At 37.2% G+C, this 19,092-nt stretch overlaps 14 non-coding genes across 14 annotated transcripts; all 14 read left to right on the top strand.

The window, feature by feature from the left end:
• The first annotated feature begins 1,552 nt into the window (after positions 1-1,552).
• Positions 1,553-1,624, top strand: TRNAA-CGC (transfer RNA alanine (anticodon CGC)). Its single transcript has one exon. It is a non-coding gene; the product is annotated as a tRNA-Ala (tRNA).
• A 1,774-nt stretch (positions 1,625-3,398) lies between these two features.
• TRNAA-UGC (transfer RNA alanine (anticodon UGC)) lies at positions 3,399-3,470 on the top strand. The gene has a single exon. It is a non-coding gene; the product is annotated as a tRNA-Ala (tRNA).
• Positions 3,471-4,321: 851 nt separating this feature from the next.
• Positions 4,322-4,393, top strand: TRNAA-CGC (transfer RNA alanine (anticodon CGC)). Its single transcript has one exon. It is a non-coding gene; the product is annotated as a tRNA-Ala (tRNA).
• Positions 4,394-5,245: 852 nt separating this feature from the next.
• Positions 5,246-5,317, top strand: TRNAA-CGC (transfer RNA alanine (anticodon CGC)). Its single transcript has one exon. It is a non-coding gene; the product is annotated as a tRNA-Ala (tRNA).
• An 851-nt stretch (positions 5,318-6,168) lies between these two features.
• TRNAA-CGC (transfer RNA alanine (anticodon CGC)) lies at positions 6,169-6,240 on the top strand. Its single transcript has one exon. It is a non-coding gene; the product is annotated as a tRNA-Ala (tRNA).
• Positions 6,241-7,091: 851 nt separating this feature from the next.
• Positions 7,092-7,163, top strand: TRNAA-CGC (transfer RNA alanine (anticodon CGC)). The gene has a single exon. It is a non-coding gene; the product is annotated as a tRNA-Ala (tRNA).
• A 1,771-nt stretch (positions 7,164-8,934) lies between these two features.
• Positions 8,935-9,006, top strand: TRNAA-CGC (transfer RNA alanine (anticodon CGC)). The gene has a single exon. It is a non-coding gene; the product is annotated as a tRNA-Ala (tRNA).
• Positions 9,007-10,780: 1,774 nt separating this feature from the next.
• On the top strand, positions 10,781-10,852 carry TRNAA-CGC (transfer RNA alanine (anticodon CGC)). Its single transcript has one exon. It is a non-coding gene; the product is annotated as a tRNA-Ala (tRNA).
• Positions 10,853-11,703: 851 nt separating this feature from the next.
• On the top strand, positions 11,704-11,775 carry TRNAA-UGC (transfer RNA alanine (anticodon UGC)). Its single transcript has one exon. It is a non-coding gene; the product is annotated as a tRNA-Ala (tRNA).
• An 851-nt stretch (positions 11,776-12,626) lies between these two features.
• Positions 12,627-12,698, top strand: TRNAA-CGC (transfer RNA alanine (anticodon CGC)). Its single transcript has one exon. It is a non-coding gene; the product is annotated as a tRNA-Ala (tRNA).
• Positions 12,699-13,549: 851 nt separating this feature from the next.
• On the top strand, positions 13,550-13,621 carry TRNAA-CGC (transfer RNA alanine (anticodon CGC)). Its single transcript has one exon. It is a non-coding gene; the product is annotated as a tRNA-Ala (tRNA).
• An 851-nt stretch (positions 13,622-14,472) lies between these two features.
• Positions 14,473-14,544, top strand: TRNAA-UGC (transfer RNA alanine (anticodon UGC)). Its single transcript has one exon. It is a non-coding gene; the product is annotated as a tRNA-Ala (tRNA).
• An 838-nt stretch (positions 14,545-15,382) lies between these two features.
• TRNAA-CGC (transfer RNA alanine (anticodon CGC)) lies at positions 15,383-15,454 on the top strand. The gene has a single exon. It is a non-coding gene; the product is annotated as a tRNA-Ala (tRNA).
• An 851-nt stretch (positions 15,455-16,305) lies between these two features.
• Positions 16,306-16,377, top strand: TRNAA-CGC (transfer RNA alanine (anticodon CGC)). Its single transcript has one exon. It is a non-coding gene; the product is annotated as a tRNA-Ala (tRNA).
• Positions 16,378-19,092: the final 2,715 nt, after the last annotated feature.

Genomic DNA, 19,092 nt, shown 5'->3' with positions numbered 1-19,092 from the left:
TGGTAAGTAGGAAATAGATATTTTGTTTTCAGTGGGAACTGAAGGCGACTACCCGAGCAAAGTTTAATAAAAGAGCGAGACAAATAATATAGCAAAACTAAATGATTAAGATTGAGAGACAAGTTCAAACACTTTGTGAACAAAAAGAGGATGGACATGGGCTTGGAGGGCAAGCACTTAATGAAATTTCAAAGCATGGAATGATGACAACATATGAACTGTACTTAGATTGTCTGGTGAAGCATTAGCTAGCAATGCCCAAGAGGCAGTCATAGCATGCATCCTTTGTGCCCTTCTGCTAAGTTTTGACACTGATGACCAAACAAAATGTAAGACAGCCCTCAAGTTAGCAAAGCTTGATCAATATCCACACCATTCATTAGTAAAAGTAGGGGATTCTGATGATAAATCAGTCTCTGATGGAGAACTTTAAGAGCATTCCAATGTTTGGAATGGGCATCTACTTGCATTCTCATCACCCATGAAAACCATAAAGTCCTTGCAGTCAAGCATGGTATAATGGTTATGCTTCCATCCTCTAAGATATCCCTAATCACACTGAAAAGTAGTAAAACTCTAGTGAAATGTAAAGCTGCAATCACTTGTGCATAAAAATATAGCAGCTCATAGTGGATGTAGCGCAGTGGTGGAGTGCATGCTTCGCATGTATGAGGCCCCGGGTTCAATCCCCGCCGTCTCCAAGTTTTACAAAATACAGCTTTTTACCATATGTAAACTCTCTAGTAGAGCCAAAGAAAACAAGCAAACCAATAAAAGTACTCTACAGCAATAGTCAAAGTTGAATACAAATCATAAAAAATCAATCAAATATGATTATATTCATCATTTTCTTCATTCCATTTTTCAAAGTTAAGTTCCCATTGAATGCTTATTGCCATTCTCCTACACTGAGGGAAAACATATGATAAGTAGGAAATAGATTTTTTATTTACAGTGGGAACTGAAGGCGACTACCCGAGCAAAGTTTAATAAAAGAGCGAGACAAATAATATAGCAAAACTAATTGAATAAGATTTAGAGACAATTTCAAACACTTTGTGAACAAAAAGAGGATGGACAAGGGCTTTGAGGGCAAGCACTTAATGAAATTTCAAAGCATGGAATGATGACAACATATGAACTCTACATAGATTGTCTGTTCAAGCATTAGCTAGCAATGCCCAAGAGGCTGTCATAGCATGCATCCTTTGTGCCCTTTTGCTAAATTCTGACACTGATGACCAAACAGAATGTAAGACAGCCCTCTATTTAGCAAAACTTGATCAATATCCACTCCATTCATTAGTAAAAGTAGGGGATTCTGATGATAAACCAGTCTCTTATGGAGAACTTTAAGAGCAAGCCAAAGTTCGGAATGGGCATCTACTTGCATTCTCATCAGCCATGAAAACCATAAAGTCCTTGCAGTCAAGCATGGTATAATGGTTATGCTTCCATCCTCTAATATATCCCTAATAACACTGAAAAATAGTAAATCTCTAGTGAAATGTAAAGCTGCAATCACTTGTGCATAAAAAAATAGCAGCTTATAGGGGATGTAGCTCAGTGGTAGAGTGCATGTTTCGCATGTATGAGGCCCCGGGTTCAATCCCCGGCATCTCTAAGTTTCACTAAATACAGCTTTTTACCATATGTAAACTCTCTAGGAGAGCCAAAGTTAACAAGCAAACCAATAAAAGTACTCTACAGCAATAGTCAAAGTTGAATACAAATCATAAAAAATCAATCAAATATGATTATATTCATCATCTTCTTCATTCCATTTTTCAAGGTTAAGTTCCCATTGAATGCCTATTGCCGTTCTCCTACACTGAGGGAAAACTTATGGTAAGTAGGAAATAGATTTTTTATTGTCAGTGGGAACTGAAGCCGACTACCTGAGCAAAGTTTAATAAAAGAGCGAGACAAATAATATAGCAGAACTAAATGATTAAGATTGAGAGACAAGTTCAACCACTTTATGAACAAAAAGAGGATGGACATGGGCTTGGAGGGCAAGCACTTAATGAAATTTCAAAGCATGGAATGATGACAACATCTGAAGTCTACATAGATTGTCTTGTGAAGCATTTTCTAGCAATGCCCAAGAGGCAGTCTTAGCATGCTTCCTTTGTGCCCTTCTGCTAAGTTCTGACACTGATGACCAAACAGAATGTAAGACAGCCCTCTAGTTAGCAAAACTTGATCAATATCCACACCATTCATTAGTAAAAGTAGGGGATTCTGATGATAAACCAGTCTCTGATGGAGAACTTTAAGAGCATTCCAGTGTTTGGAATGGGCATCTACTTGCATTCTCATCAGCAATGAAAACCATAAAGTCCTTGCAGTCAAGCATGGTATAATGGTTATGCTTCCATCCTCTAAGATATCCCTAATAACACTGAAAAGTAGTAAATCTCTAGTGAAATGTAAAGCTGCAATCACTTGTGCATAAAAAAATAGCAGCTCATAGGGGATGTAGCTCAGTGGTAGAGCGCATGCTTCGCATGAATGAGGCCCCGGATTCAATCCCCGACATCTCCAAGTTTTACAAAATACAGCTTTTTACCATATGTAAACTCTCTAGTAGAGCCAAAGAAAACAAGCAAACCAATAAAAGTACTCTACAGCAACAGTCAAAGTTGAATAAAAATCATAAAAAATCAATCAAATATGATTATATTCATCATTTTCTTCATTCCAGTTTTCAAGGTTAAGTTCCTATTGAATGCCTATTGCCATTCTCCTACACTGAGGGAAAACTTATGGTAAGTAGGAAATAGATTTTTTATTTTCAGTGGGAACTGAAGGCGACTACCTGAGCAAAGTTTAATAAAAGAGCGAGACAAATAATATAGCAAAACTAATTGTTTAAGATTGAAAGACAAGTTCAAACACTTTGTGAACAAAAAGACTATGGACATGGGCTTGGAGGGCAAGCAATTAATGAAATTTCAAAGCATGGAATGATGACAACATATGAAGTCTACATAGATTGTCTTGTGAAGCATTTTCTGGCAATGCCCAAGTGGCAGTCTTAGCATGCATCCTTTGTGCCCTTCTGCTAAGTTCTGACACAAATGACCAAACAGAATGTAAGACAGCCCTCTAGTTAGCAAAACTTGATCAATATCCACACCATTCATTAGTAAAAGTTGGGGATTCTGATGATAAACCAGTCTCTGATGGAGAACTTTAAGAGCATTCCAGTGTTTGGAAAGGGCATCTACTTGCATTCTCATCAGCCATGAAAACCATAAAGTCCTTGCAGTCAAGCATGGTATAATGGTTATGCTTCCATCCTCTAATATATCCCTAATAACACTGAAAAGTAGTAAATCTCTAGTGAAATGTAAAGCTGCAATCACTTGTGCATAAGAAAATAGCAGCTTATAGGGGATGTAGCTCAGTGGTAGAGCGCATGCTTTGCATGTATGAGGCCCCGGGGTTAATCCCCGGCATCTCTTTGTTTTACAAAATACAGCTTTTTACCATATGTAAACTCTCTAGTAGAGCCAAAGTTAACAAGCAAACCAATAAAAGTACTCTACAGCAATAGTCAAAGTTGAATACAAATCATAAAAAATCAATCAAATATGATTATATTCATCATCTTCTTCATTCCATTTTTCAAAGTTAAGTTCCCATTGAATGCCTATTGCCATTCTCCTACACTGAGGGAAAACATATTGTAAGTAGGAAATAGATTTTTTATTCTCAGTGGGAACTGAAGGCGACTACCTGAGCAAAGTTTAATAAAAGAGTGAGACAAATAATATAGCAGAACTAAATGATTAAGATTGAGAGATAAGTTCAACCACTTTATGAACAAAAAGAGGATGGACATGGGCTTGGAGGGCAAGCACTTAATAAAATTTCAAAGCATGGAATGATGACAACATATGAAGTCTACATAGATTGTCTTGTGAAGCCTTTTCTAGCAATGCCCAAGAGGCAGTCTTAGCATGCATTCTTTGTGCCCTTCTGCTAAGTTCTGACACTGGTGACCAAACAGAATGTAAGACAGCCCTCTAGTTAGCAAAACTTGATCAATATCCACACCATTCATTAGTAAAAGTAGGGGATTCTGACAATAAACCAGTCTCTGATGGAGAACTTTAAGAGCATTCCAATGTTTGGAATGGGCTTCTACTTGCATTCTCATCACCCATGAAAACCATAAAGTCCTTGCAGTCAAGCATGGTTTAATGGTTATGCTTCCATCCTCTAAGATATCCCTAATCACACTGAAAAGTAGTAAATCTCTAGTGTAATGTAAAGCTGCAATCACTTGTGCATAAGAAAAGAGCAGCTTATAGGGGATGTAGCTCAGTGGTAGACCACATGCTTCGCATGTATGAGGCCCCGGGTTCAATCCCCGGCATCTCTAAGTTTTACAAAATACAGGTTTTTTACCATATGTAAACTCTCTAGTAGAGCCAAAGTTAACAAGCAAACCAATAAAAGTACTCTACAGCAATAGTCAAAGTTGAATACAAATCATAAAAAATCAATCAAATATGATTATATTCATCATCTTCTTCATTCCATTTTTCAAAGTTAAGTTCCCATTGAATGCTTATTGCCATTCTCCTACACTGAGAGAAAACATATGGTAAGTAGGAAATAGATATTTTATTTTCAGTGGGAACTGAAGGCGACTACCCGAGCAAAGTTTAATAAAAGAGCGAGACAAATAATATAGCAAAACTAATTGATTAAGATTACGAGACAAGTTCAAACACTTTGTGAACAAAAAGAGGATGGACATCGGCTTGGAGGGCAAGCACTTAATGACATTTCAAAGGATGGAATGATGACAACATATGAACTCTACATAGATTGTCTGTTGAAGCATTAGCTAGCAATGCCCAAGAGGCTGTCATAGCATGCATCCTTTGTGCCCTTTTGCCAAGTTCTGACACTGATGACCAAACAGAATGTAAGACAGCCCTCTATTTAGCAAAACTTTATCAATATCCACACCATTCATTAGCAAAAGTAGTGGATTCTGATGATAAACCAGTCTCTTATGGAGAACTTTAAGAGCAATCCAATGTTCGGAATGGGCATCTACTTGCATTCTCATCAGCCATGAAAACCATAAAGTCCTTGTAATCAAGCATGGTATAATGGTTATGCTTCCATCCTCTAAGATATCCCTAATAACACTGAAAAGTAGTAAATCTCTAGTGAAATGTAAAGCTGCAATCACTTGTGCATAAGAAAATAGCAGCTCATAGGGGATGTAGCTCAATTGTAGAGCGCATGCTTCGCATGTATGAGGCCCCGGGTTCAATCCCCGGCAACTCCAAGTTTTACAAAATACAGCTTTTTACCATATGTAAACTCTCTAGTAGAGCTAATGATAACAAGCAAACCAATAAAAGTACTCTACAGCAATAGTCAAAGTTGAACACAAATCATAAAAAATTAATCAAATATGATTATATTCATCATCTTCTTCATTCCATTTTTCAAAGTTAAGTTCCCATTGAATGCCTATTGCCATTCTCCTACACTGTGGGAAAACATATGGTAAGTAGGAAATAGATTTTTTATTTTCAGTGTGAACTGAAGGCGAACACCCGAGCAAAGTTTAATAAAAGAGCGAGACAAATAATATAGCAGAACTAAATGATTAAGATTGAGAGACAAGTTCAACCACTTTATGAACAAAACGAGGATGGACATGGGCTTGGAGGGCAAGCACTTAATGAAATTTCAAAGCAGGGAATGATGACAACATCTGAAGTCTACATAGATTGTCTTGTGAAGCATTTTCTAGCAATGCCCAAGAGGCAGTCTTAGCATGCATCCTTTGTGCCCTTCTGCTAAGTTCTGACACTGATGAACAAACAGAATGTAAGACAGCCCTCTAGTTAGCAAAACTTGATCAATATCCACACCATTCATTAGTAAAAGTAGGGCATTCTGATGATAAACCAGTCTCTGATGGAGAACTTAAAGAGCATTCCAGTGTTTGGAATCTGCATCTACTTGCATTCTCATCAGCCATGAAAACCATAAAGTCCTTGCAGTCAAGCATGGTATAATGGTTATGCTTCCATCCTCTAAGATATCCCTAATAACACTGAAAAGTAGTAAATCTCTAGTGAAATGTAAAGCTGCAATCACTTGTGCATAAAAAAATAGCAACTCATAGGGGATGTAGCTCAGTGGTAGAGCGCATGCTTCGCATGAATGAGGCCCCGGATTCAATCCCCGGCATCTCCAAGTTTTACAAAATACAGCTTTTTACCATATGTAAACTCTCTAGTAGAGCCAAAGAAAACAAGCAAACCAATAAAAGTACTCTACAGCAATAGTCAAAGTTGAATACAAATCATAAAAAATCAATCAAATATGATTATATTCATCATCTTCTTCATTCCAGTTTTCAAGGTTAAGTTCCTATTGAATGCCTATTGCCATTCTCCTACACTGAGGGAAAACTTATGGTAAGTAGGAAATAGATTTTTTATTTTCAGTGGGAACTGAAGGCGACTACCTGAGCAAAGTTTAATAAAAGAGCGAGACAAATAATATAGCAAAACTAATTGTTTAAGATTGAAAGACAAGTTCAAACACTTTGTGAACAAAAAGACTATGGACATGGGCTTGGATGGCAAGCAATTAATGAAATTTCAAAGCATGGAATGATGACAACATATGAAGTCTACATAGATTGTCTTGTGAAGCATTTTCTAGCAATGCCCAAGAGGCAGTCTTAGCATGCATCCTTTGTGCCCTTCTGCTAAGTTCTGACACAAATGACCAAACAGAATGTAAGACAGCCCTCTAGTTAGCAAAACTTGATCAATATCCACACCATTCATTAGTAAAAGTAGGGGATTCTGATGATAAACCATTCTCTGATGGAGAACTTTAAGAGCATTCCAATGTTTGGAATGGGCTTCTACTTACATTCTCATCACCCATGAAAACCATAAAGTCCTTGCAGTCAAGCATGGTTTAATGGTTATGCTTCCATCCTCTAAGATATCCCTAATCACACTGAAAAGTAGTAAATCTCTAGTGAAATGTAAAGCTGCAATCACTTGTGCATAAAAATATAGCAGCTCATAGGGGATGTAGCTCAGTGGTAGAGCGCTTGCTTCGCATGTAAGAGGCCCCGGGTTCAATCCCTGCCATCTCCAAGTTTTACAAAATACAGCTTTTTACCATATGTAAACTCTCTAGTAGAGCCAAAGAAAACAAGCAAACCAATAAAAGTACTCTACAGCAATAGTCAAAGTTGAATACAAATCATAAAAAATCAATCAAATATGATTATATTCATCATCTTCATTCCATTTTTCAAAGTTAAGTTCCCATTGAATGCTTATTGCCATTCTTCTACACTGAGGGAAAACATATGGTAAGTAGGAAATAGATATTTTATTTTCAGTGGGAACTGAAGGCGACTACCCGAGCAAAGTTTAATAAAAGAGCGAGACAAATAATATAGCAAAACTAATTGATTAAGATTAAGAGACAAGTTCAAACACTTTGTGAACAAAAAGAGGATGGACAAGGGCTTGGAGGGCAAGCACTTAATGACATTTCAAAGCATGGAATGATGACAACATATGAACTCTACATAGATTGTCTGTTGAAGCATTAGCTAGCAATGCCCAAGAGGCTGTCATAGCATGCATCCTTTGTGCCCTTTTGCCAAGTTCTGACACTGATGACCAAACAGAATGTAAGACAGCCCTCTATTTAGCAAAACTTGATCAATATCCACACCATTCATTAGCAAAAGTAAGGGATTCTGATGATAAACCAGTCTCTTATGGAGAACTTTAAGAGCAATCCAATGTTCGGAATGGGCATCTACTTGCATTCTCATCAGCCATGAAAACCATAAAGTCCTTGTAGTCAAGCATGGTATAATGGTTATGCTTCCATCCTCTAAGATATCCCTAATAACACTGAAAAGTAGTAAATCTCTAGTGAAATGTAAAGCTGCAATCACTTGTGCATAAGAAAATAGCAGCTCATAGGGGATGTAGCTCAATTGTAGAGCGCATGCTTCGCATGTATGAGGCCCTGGGTTCAATCCCCTGCAACTCCAAGTTTTACAAAATACAGCTTTTTACCATATGTAAACTCTCTAGTAGAGCCAATGATAACAAGCAAACCAATAAAAGTACTCTACAGCAATAGTCAAAGTTGAACACAAATCATAAAAAATTAATCAAATATGATTATATTCATCATCTTCTTCATTCCATTTTTCAAAGTTAAGTTCCCATTGAATGCCTATTGCCATTCTCCTACACTGTGGGAAAACATATGGTAAGTAGGAAATAGATTTTTTATTTTCAGTGTGAACTGAAGGCGAACACCCGAGCAAAGTTTAATAAAAGAGCGAGACAAATAATATAGCAGAACTAAATGATTAAGATTGAGAGACAAGTTCAACCACTTTATGAACAAAACGAGGATGGACATGGGCTTGGAGGGCAAGCACTTAATGAAATTTCAAAGCAGGGAATGATGACAACATCTGAAGTCTACATAGATTGTCTTGTGAAGCATTTTCTAGCAATGCCCAAGAGGCAGTCTTAGCATGCATCCTTTGTGCCCTTCTGCTAAGTTCTGACACTGATGACCAAACAGAATGTAAGACAGCCCTTTAGTTAGCAAAACTTGATCAATATCCACACCATTCATTAGTAAAAGTAGGGGATTCTGATGATAAACCAGTCTCTGATGGAGAACTTTAAGAGCATTCCAGTGTTTGGAATGGGCATCTACTTGCATTCTCATCAGCCATGAAAACCATAAAGTCCTTGCAGTCAAGCATGGTATAAAGGTTATGCTTCCATCCTCTAAGATATCCCTAATAACACTGAAAAGTAGTAAATCTCTAGTGAAATGTAAAGCTGCAATCACTTGTGCATAAAAAAATAGCAACTCATAGGGAATGTAGCTCAGTGGTAGAGCGCATGCTTCGCATGAATGAGGCCCCGGATTCAATCCCCGGCATCTCCAAGTTTTACAAAATACAGCTTTTTACCATATGTAAACTCTCTAGTAGAGCCAAAGAAAACAAGCAAACCAATAAAAGTACTCTACAGCAATAGTCAAAGTTGAATACAAATCATAAAAAATCAATCAAATATGATTATATTCATCATCTTCTTCATTCCATTTTTCAAAGTTAAGTTCCCATTGAATGCTTATTGCCATTCTCCTACACTGAGGGAAAACATATGGTAAGTAGGAAATAGATATTTTATTTTCAGTGGGAACTGAAGGCGACTACCCGAGCAAAGTTTAATAAAAGAGCGAGACAAATAATATAGCAAAACTAATTGATTAAGATTAAGAGACAAGTTCAAACACTTTGTGAACAAAAAGAGGATGGACAAGGGCTTGGAGGGCAAGCACTTAATGACATTTCAAAGCATGGAATGATGACAACATATGAACTCTACATAGATTGTCTGTTGAAGCATTAGCTAGCAATGCCCAAGAGGCTGTCATAGCATGCATCCTTTGTGCCCTTTTGCCAAGTTCTGACACTGATGACCAAACAGAATGTAAGACAGCCCTCTATTTAGCAAAACTTGATCAATATCCACACCATTCATTAGCAAAAGTAAGGGATTCTGATGATAAACCAGTCTCTTATGGAGAACTTTAAGAGCAATCCAATGTTCGAAATGGGCATCTACTTGCATTCTCATCAGCCATGAAAACCATAAAGTCCTTGTAGTCAAGCATGGTATAATGGTTATGCTTCCATCCTCTAAGATATCCCTAATAACACTGAAAAGTAGTAAATCTCTAGTGAAATGTAAAGCTGCAATCACTTGTGCATAAGAAAATAGCAGCTCATAGGGGATGTAGCTCAATTGTAGAGCGCATGCTTCGCATGTATGAGCCCCCGGGTTCAATCCCCGGCAACTCCAAGTTTTACAAAATACAGCTTTTTACCATATGTAAACTCTCTAGTAGAGCCAATGATAACAAGCAAACCAATAAAAGTACTCTACAGCAATAGTCAAAGTTGAACACAAATCATAAAAAATTAATCAAATATGATTATATTCATAATCTTCTTCATTCCATTTTTCAAAGTTAAGTTCCCATTGAATGCCTATTGCCATTCTCCTACACTGTGGGAAAACATATGGTAAGTAGGAAATAGATTTTTTATTTTCAGTGTGAACTGAAGGCGAACACCCGAGCAAAGTTTAATAAAAGAGCGAGACAAATAATATAGCAGAACTAAATGATTAAGATTGAGAGACAAGTTCAACCACTTTATGAACAAAACGAGGATGGACATGGGCTTGGAGGGCAAGCACTTAATGAAATTTCAAAGCAGGGAATGATGACAACATCTGAAGTCTACATAGATTGTCTTGTGAAGCATTTTCTAGCAATGCCCAAGAGGCAGTCTTAGCATGCATCCTTTGTGCCCTTCTGCTAAGTTCTGACACTGATGACCAAACAGAATGTAAGACAGCCCTTTAGTTAGCAAAACTTGATCAATATCCACACCATTCATTAGTAAAAGTAGGGGATTCTGATGATAAACCAGTCTCTGATGGAGAACTTTAAGAGCATTCCAGTGTTTGGAATGGGCATCTACTTGCATTCTCATCAGCCATGAAAACCATAAAGTCCTTGCAGTCAAGCATGGTATAATGGTTATGCTTCCATCCTCTAAGATATCCCTAATAACACTGAAAAGTAGTAAATCTCTAGTGAAATGTAAAGCTGCAATCACTTGTGCATAAAAAAATAGCAACTTATAGGGGATGTAGCTCAGTGGTAGAGCGCATGCTTCGCATGAATGAGGCCCCGGATTCAATCCCCGGCATCTCCAAGTTTTACAAAATACAGCTTTTTACCATATGTAAACTCTCTAGTAGAGCCAAAGAAAACAAGCAAACCAATAAAAGTACTCTACAGCAATAGTCAAAGTTGAATACAAATCATAAAAAATCAATCAAATATGATTATATTCATCATCTTCTTCATTCCAGTTTTCAAGGTTAAGTTCCTATTGAATGCCTATTGCCATTCTCCTACACTGAGGGAAAACTTATGGTAAGTAGGAAATAGATTTTTTATTTTCAGTGGGAACTGAAGGCGACTACCTGAGCAAAGTTTAATAAAAGAGCGAGACAAATAATATAGCAAAACTAATTGTTTAAGATTGAAAGACAAGTTCAAACACTTTGTGAACAAAAAGACTATGGACATGGGCTTGGAGGGCAAGCAATTAATGAAATTTCAAAGCATGGAAGGATGACAACATATGAAGTCTACATAGATTGTCTTGTGAAGCATTTTCTAGCAATGCCCAAGAGGCAGTCTTAGCATGCATCCTTTGTGCCCTTTTGCTAAGTTCTGACACAAATGACCAAACAGAATGTAAGACAGCCCTCTAGTTAGCAAAACTTGATCAATATCCACACCATTCATTAGTAAAAGTAGGGGATTCTGATGATAAACCAGTCTCTGATGGAGAACTTTAAGAGCATTCCAATGTTTGGAATGGGCTTCTACTTGCATTCTCATCACCCATGAAAACCATAAAGTCCTTGCAGTCAAGCATGGTTTAATGGTTATGCTTCCATCCTCTAAGATATCCCTAATCACACTGAAAAGTAGTAAATCTCTAGTGAAATGTAAAGCTGCAATCACTTGTGCATAAGAAAATAGTAGCTTATAGGGGATGTAGCTCAGTGGTAGAGCGCATGCTTTGCATGTATGAGGCCCTGGGTTCAATCCCTGCCATCTCCAAGTTTTACAAAATACAGCTTTTTACCATATGGAAACTCTCTAGTAGAGCCAAAGAAAACAAGCAAACCAATAAAAGTACTCTACAGCAATAGTCAAAGTTGAATACAAATCATAAAAAATCAATCAAATATGATTATATTCATCATCTTCTTCATTCCATTTTTCAAAGTTAAGTTCCCATTGAATGCTTATTGCCATTCTCCTACACTGAGGGAAAACATATGGTAAGTAGGAAATAGATATTTTATTTTCAGTGGGAACTGAAGGCGACTACCAGAGCAAAGTTTAATAAAAGAGCGAGACAAATAATATAGCAAAACTAATTGATTAAGATTAAGAGACAAGTTCAAACACTTTGTGAACAAAAAGAGGATGGACAAGGGCTTGGAGGGCAAGCACTTAATGACATTTCAAAGCATGGAATGATGACAACATATGAACTCTACATAGATTGTCTGTTGAAGCATTAGCTAGCAATGCCCAAGAGGCTGTCATAGCATGCATCCTTTGTGCCCTTTTGCCAAGTTCTGACACTGATGACCAAACAGAATGTAAGACAGCACTCTATTTAGCAAAACTTGATCAATATCCACACCATTCATTAGCAAAAGTAAGGGATTCTGATGATAAACCAGTCTCTTATGGAGAACTTTAAGAGCAATCCAATGTTCGGAATGGGCATCTACTTGCATTCTCATCAGCCATGAAAACCATAAAGTCCTTGTAGTCAAGCATGGTATAATGGTTATGCTTCCATCCTCTAAGATATCCCTAATAACACTGAAAAGTAGTAAATCTCTAGTGAAATGTAAAGCTGCAATCACTTGTGCATAAGAAAATAGCAGCTCATAGGGGATGTAGCTCAATTGTAGAGCGCATGCTTCGCATGTATGAGGCCCCGGGTTCAATCCCCGGCATCTCCAAGTTTTACAAAATACAGCTTTTTACCATATGTAAACTCTCTAGTAGAGCCAATGATAACAAGCAAACCAATAAAAGTACTCTACAGCAATAGTCAAAGTTGAACACAAATCATAAAAAATTAATCAAATATGATTATATTCATCATCTTCTTCATTCCATTTTTCAAAGTTAAGTTCCCATTGAATGCCTATTGCCATTCTCCTACACTGTGGGAAAACATATGGTAAGTAGGAAATAGATTTTTTATTTTCAGTGTGAACTGAAGGCGAACACCCGAGCAAAGTTTAATAAAAGAGCGAGACAAATAATATAGCAGAACTAAATGATTAAGATTGAGAGACAAGTTCAACCACTTTATGAACAAAACGAGGATGGACATGGGCTTGGAGGGCAAGCACTTAATGAAATTTCAAAGCAGGGAATGATGACAACATCTGAAGTCTACATAGATTGTCTTGTGAAGCATTTTCTAGCAATGCCCAAGAGGCAGTCTTAGCATGCATCCTTTGTGCCCTTCTGCTAAGTTCTGACACTGATGACCAAACAGAATGTAAGACAGCCCTTTAGTTAGCAAAACTTGATCAATATCCACACCATTCATTAGTAAAAGTAGGGGATTCTGATGATAAACCAGTCTCTGATGAAGAACTTTAAAAGCATTCCAGTGTTTGGAATGGGCATCTACTTGCATTCTCATCAGCCATGAAAACCATAAAGTCCTTGCAGTCAAGCATGGTATAATGGTTATGCTTCCATCCTCTAAGATATCCCTAATAACACTGAAAAGTAGTAAATCTCTAGTGAAATGTAAAGCTGCAATCACTTGTGCATAAAAAAATAGCAACTCATAGGGAATGTAGCTCAGTGGTAGAGCGCATGCTTCGCATGAATGAGGCCCCGGATTCAATCCCCGGCATCTCCAAGTTTTACAAAATACAGCTTTTTACCATATGTAAACTCTCTAGTAGAGCCAAAGAAAACAAGCAAACCAATAAAAGTACTCTACAGCAATAGTCAAAGTTGAATACAAATCATAAAAAATCAATCAAATATGATTATATTCATCATCTTCTTCATTCCAGTTTTCAAGGTTAAGTTCCTATTGAATGCCTATTGCCATTCTCCTACACTGAGGGAAAACTTATGGTAAGTAGGAAATAGATTTTTTATTTTCAGTGGGAACTGAAGGCGACTACCTGAGCAAAGTTTAATAAAAGAGCGAGACAAATAATATAGCAAAACTAATTGTTTAAGATTGAGAGACAAGTTCAAACACTTTGTGAACAAAAAGACTATGGACATGGGCTTGGAGGGCAAGCAATTAATGAAATTTCAAAGCATGGAAGGATGACAACATATGAAGTCTACATAGATTGTCTTGTGAAGCATTTTCTAGCAATGCCCAAGAGGCAGTCTTAGCATGCATCCTTTGTGCCCTTCTGCTAAGTTCTGACACAAATGACCAAACAGAATGTAAGACAGCCCTCTAGTTAGCAAAACTTGATCAATATCCACACCATTCATTAGTAAAAGTAGGGGATTCTGATGATAAACCAGGGTCTGATGGAGAACTTTAAGAGCATTCCAATGTTTGGAATGGGCTTCTACTTGCATTCTCATCACCCATGAAAACCATAAAGTCCTTGCAGTCAAGCATGGTTTAATGGTTATGCTTCCATCCTCTAAGATATCCCTAATCACACTGAAAAGTAGTAAATCTCTAGTGAAATGTAAAGCTGCAATCACTTGTGCATAAGAAAATAGTAGCTTATAGGGGATGTAGCTCAGTGGTAGAGCGCATGCTTTGCATGTATGAGGCCCTGGGTTCAAACCCTGCCATCTCCAAGTTTTACAAAATACAGCTTTTTACCATATGTAAACTCTCTAGTAGAGCCAAATCAATCAAATATGATTATATTCATCATCTTCTTCATTCCATTTTTCAAAGTTAAGTTCCCATTGAATGCTTATTGCCATTCTCCTACACTGAGGGAAAACATATGGTAAGTAGTAAATAGATATTTTATTTTCAGTGGGAACTGAAGGCGACTACCTGAGCAAAGTTTAATAAAAGAGCGAGACAAATAATATAGCAGAACTAAATGATTAAGATTGAGAGACAAGTTCAACCACTTTATGAACAAAAAGAGGATGGACATGGGCTTGGAGGGCAAGCACTTAATGAAATTTCAAAGCATGGAATGATGACAACATATGAAGTCTACATAGATTGTCTTGTGAAGCATTTTCTGGAAGGATGACAACATATGAAGTCTACATAGATTGTCTTGTGAAGCATTTTCTAGCAATGCCCAAGAGGCAGTCTTAGCATGCATCCTTTGTGCCCTTCTGCTAAGTTCTGACACAAATGACCAAACAGAATGTAAGACAGCCCTCTAGTTAGCAAAACTTGATCAATATCCACACCATTCATTAGTAAAAGTAGGGGATTCTGATGATAAACCAGGGTCTGATGGAGAACTTTAAGAGCATTCCAATGTTTGGAATGGGCATCTACTTGCATTCTCATCAGCCATGAAAACCATAAAGTCCTTGCAGTCAAGCATGTTATAATGGTTATGCTTCCATCCTCTAAGATATCCCTAATAACACTGAAAAGTAGTAAATCTCAAGTGAAATGTAAAGCTGCAATCACTTGTGAATAAAAAAATAGCAGCTCATAGGGGATGTAGCTCAGTGGTAGAGTGCATGCTTCGCATGTATGAGGCCCCGGATTCAATCCCCGGCATCTCCAAGTTTTACAAAATACAGCTTTTTACCATATGTAAACTCTCTAGTAGAGGCAAAGAAAACAAGCAAACCAATAAAAGTACTCTACAGCAATAGTCAAAGTTGAATACAAATCATAAAAAATAAATCAAATATGATTATATTCATCATCTTCTTCATTCCAGTTTTCAAGGTTAAGTTCCTATTGAATGCCTATTGCCATTCTCCTACACTGAGGGAAAACTTATGGTAAGTAGGAAATAGATTTTTTATTTTCAGAGGGAACTGAGGGCGACTACCTGAGCAAAGTTTAATAAAAGAGCGAGACAAATAATATAGCAAAACTAATTGTTTAAGATTGAAAGACAAGTTCAAACACTTTGTGAACAAAAAGAGGATGGACATGGGCTTGGAGGGCAAGCACTTAATGAAATTTCAAAGCATTGAATGATGACAACATATGAACTCTACTTAGATTGTCTGGTGAAGCATTAGCTAGCAATGCCCAAGAGGCAGTCATAGCATGCATCCTTTGTGCCATTCTGCTAAGTTCTGACACAAATGACCAAACAGAATGTAAGACAGCCCTCTAGTTAGCAAAACTTGATCAATATCCACACCATTCATTAGTAAAAGTAGAGGATTCTGATGATAAACCATTCTCTTATGGAGAACTTTAAGAGCATTCCAATGTTTGGAATGGGCTTCTACTTGCATTCTCATAACCCATGAAAACCATAAAGTCCTTGCAGTCAAGCATCGTATAATGGTTATGCTTCCATCCTCTAATATATCCCTAATAACACTGAAAAGTAGTAAATCTCTAGTGAAATGTAAAGCTGCAATCACTTGTGCATAAAAAAATAGCAGCTCATAGGGGATGTAGCTCAGTGGTAGAGCGCATGCTTCGCATGTATGAGGCCCCGGGTTCAATCCCCGGCATCTCTAAGTTTTACAAAAGACAGATTTTTACCATATGTAAACTCTCTAGTAGAGCCAATGTTAACAAGCAAACCAATAAAAGTACTCTACAGCAATAGTCAAAGTTGAATACAAATCATAAATAATCATTCAAATATGATTATATTCATCATCTTCTTCATTCCATTTTTAAAAGTTAAGTTCCCATTGAATGGCTTTTGCCATTCTTCTACACTGAGGGAAAACATATGGTAAGTAGGAAATAGATTTTTTATTCTCAGTGGGAACTGAAGGCGACTACCCGAGCAAAGTTTAATAAAAGAGCGAGACAAATAATATAGCAGAACTAAATGATTAAGATTGAGAGACAAGTTCAACCACTTTATGAACAAAAAGAGGATGGACATGGGCTTGGAGGGCAAGCTCTTAATGAAATTTCAAAGCATGGAATGATGACAACATATGAAGTCTACATAGATTGTCTTGTGAAGCATTTTCTAGCAATGCCCAAGAGGCAGTCTTAGCATGCATCCTTTGTGCCCTTCTGCTAATTTCTGACACTGATGACCAAACAGAATGTAAGACAGCCCTCTAGTTAGCAAAACTTGATCAATATCCACACCATTCATTAGTAAAAGTAGGGGATTCTGATGATAAACCAGTCTCTGATGGAGAACTTTAAGAGCTTTCCAGTGTTTGGAATGGGCATCTACTTGCATTCTCATCAGCCATGAAAACCATAAAGTCCTTGCAGTCAAGCATGGTATAATGGTTATGCTTCCATCCTCTAAGATATCCCTAATAACACTGAAAAGTAGTAAATCTCTAGTGAAATGTAAAGCTGCAATCACTTGTGTATAAAAAAATAGCAGCTCTTAGGGGATGTAGCTCAGAGGTAGAGCGCATGCTTGGCATGTATAAGGCCCCGGATTCAATCCCCGGCATCTCTAAGTTTTACAAAATACAGCTTTTTACCATATGTAAACTCTCTAGTAGAGCCAAAGAAAACAAGCAAACCAATAAAAGTACTCTACAGCAATAGTCAAAGTTGAATACAAATCATAAAAAATCAATCAAATATGATTATATTCATCATCTTCTTCGTTCCAGTTTTCAAGGTTAAGTTCCTATTGAATGCCTATTGCCATTCTCCTACACTGAGGGAAAACTTATGGTAAGTAGGAAATAGATTTTTTATTTTCAGTGGGAACTGAAGGCGACTACCTGAGCAAAGTTTAATAAAAGAGCGAGACAAATAATATAGCAAAACTAATTGTTTAAGATTGAAAGACAAGTTCAAACACTTTGTGAACAAAAAGAGGATGGACATGGGCTTGGAGGGCAAGCACTTAATGAAATTTCAAAGCATGGATTGATGACAACATATCAACTCTACATAGATTGTCTGGTGAAGCATTAGCTAGCAATGCCAAAGAGGCAGTCTTAGCATGCATCCTTTTTGACCTTCTTCTAAGTTCTGACACTGATGACCAAACAGAATGTAAGACAGCCCTCTAGTTAGCAAAACTTGATCAATATCCACACCATTCATTAGTAAAAGTAGGGGATTCTGATGATAAACCAGTCTCTGATGGAGAACTTTAAGAGCATTCCAGTGTTTGGAATGGGCATCTACTTGCATTGTCATCAGCCATGAAAACCATAAAGTCCTTGCAGTCAAGCATGGTATAATGGTTATGCTTCCATCCTCTAAGATATCCCTATTAACACTGAAAAGTAGTAAATCTCTAGTGAAATGTAAAGCTGCAATCACTTGTGCATAAGAAAATAGCAGCTCATAAGGGATGTAGCTCAGTGGTAGAGCGCATGCTTCGCATGTATGAGGCCCCAGGTTCAATCCCCAGAATCTCTAAGTTTTACAAAATACAGCTTTTTCCCATATGCAAACTCTCTAGTAGAGCCAAAGTTAACAAGCAAACCAATAAAAGTACTCTACAGCAATAGTCAAAGTTGAACACAAATCATAAAAAATCAATCAAATATGATTATATTCATCATCTTCTTCATTCCATTTTTCAAAGTTAAGTTCCCATTGAATGCCTATTGCCATTCTCCTACACTGAGGGAAAACTTATGGTAAGTAGGAAATAGATTTTTTATTCTCAGTGGGAACTGAAGGCGACTACCTGAGCAAAGTTTAATAAAAGAGCGAGACAAATAATATAGCAGAACTAAATGATTAAGATTGAGAGACAAGTTCAACCACTTTATGAACAAAAAGAGGATGGACATGGGCTTGGAGGGCAAGCACTTAATGAAATTTCAAAGCATGGAATGATGACAACATATGAAGTCTACATAGATTGTATTGTGAAGCATTTTCTCGCAATGCCCAAGAGGCAATCTTAGCATGCATCCTTTGTGCCCTTCTGCTATGTTCTGACACTGATGACCAAACAGAATGTAAGACAGCCCTCTAGTTAGCAAAACTTGATCAATATCCACACCATTCATTAGTAAAAGTAAGGGATTCTAATGATAAACCAGTCTCTGATGGAGAACTTTAAGAGCATTCCAGTGTTTGGAATGGGCATCTACTTGCATTCTCATCAGCCATGAAAACCATAAAGTCCTTGCAGTCAAGCATGGTATAATGGTTATGCTTCCATCCTCTAATATATCCCTAATGATACTGAAAAGTAGTAAATCTCTAGTGAAATGTAAAGCTGCAATCACTTGTGCATAAAAAAATAGCAGCTCATAAGCAATGTAGCTCAGTGG

The sequence above is a fragment of the Taudactylus pleione genome, unplaced genomic scaffold (genome assembly GCF_031769625.1).
Source record: "Taudactylus pleione unplaced genomic scaffold, aTauple2 ptg000070l, whole genome shotgun sequence".
NCBI lineage: Eukaryota > Metazoa > Chordata > Amphibia > Anura > Myobatrachidae > Taudactylus > Taudactylus pleione.
The sequence above is the reverse complement of the archived record's forward strand: the minus strand, read 5'-3'. Positions and strand labels throughout refer to the sequence as shown.